Below are 1,074 nucleotides of genomic sequence, written 5' to 3'. Positions count from 1 at the left end.
GTATGAAATAAGAAAAATAAGTTGGGTGATATCACTTGTTTAAGTGTGCGTCTGAAAGCTGAAAGATTATGCCAACTGAGTAAACTTCAGCAGACCGCACTCAGCCTATGTCAGCAAACTGTAGAGATAAAAATGTACCAGTGGAGAGAATCTGCTAAGGAAAGCAGAGAAATGTCAAAACAGTTCATATGGGTGTTGAGCTCTGCCATGAGGACAGAAGAAGCTGGAATGAACAACAGAGAAAGGAAACAAGGCGAGAGGAGGAACAGAGAGGGAGAGAGAGAGAGGAATCCACAAAGCTGAAAGAGGGGGATTCAGGTCCCTCATTCTGTGGTTCACAATAAAATCCTCTTAAATATTTAACAATAGATGAGGGACCTGAGGATATGAATGAAAGAATCAATGGCATTCTGGTTTAATTGGCTGATTTATTCTATAATCTTTGCTTTTGAATGTGCGACATGCGTGAGAGAGACCATATATTAAGCTTGGGGCACAAATACCTGCAGTCAAAGCACCTCATTTTGGGGTGCAAAATGTTAAGGATTGCTTACAATGCATGTCTGTGGAAGAAGTCATCGCGCTGGAATAAATGTCAAAAAACATTTTCAAAAGTGTAGAGTTAAGACTTATATGTGTTAACATGTGTTAATAAAGAATAACAATTTGGTCCCTCAGTAAATTCTCTTTGCCACCTTGAAGAATTCTCAGTTACTTTAAAGTGTAGACGGCCGGGAAGTAAGAAAACACACAGTCAAATGTATCCTCAATACTTCAATTTATTCATAGAAATACAGATATTATATAGGCATATGTCGAGGGGAGTTTCACCCTCTTAACCAATGAGGATATGAATAACATACACGTAGGATCTTTGGCCAAGAACATGTGTTTATATAAAATGGCCACATGTACAGAAAAACATGGACATATTAGGAATAGACTTTTGCGAAGAATGCTGAACTGTCTTCAGAGTTTCATCACAAACCTCATTCCTAGCTATCATGTCCTTATTTGGGACATTTGAACCAAGAGAAGCTAATGTATACATTTAAGCATGCATACCTCGCATAT

Source organism: Sinocyclocheilus grahami, unplaced genomic scaffold, assembly GCF_001515645.1.
Source record: "Sinocyclocheilus grahami isolate Dianchi unplaced genomic scaffold, SAMN03320097.WGS_v1.1 scaffold75.1, whole genome shotgun sequence".
In the NCBI taxonomy this organism is placed as follows: Eukaryota; Metazoa; Chordata; class Actinopteri; order Cypriniformes; family Cyprinidae; genus Sinocyclocheilus; species Sinocyclocheilus grahami.
The sequence above is the reverse complement of the archived record's forward strand: the minus strand, read 5'-3'. Positions refer to the sequence as shown.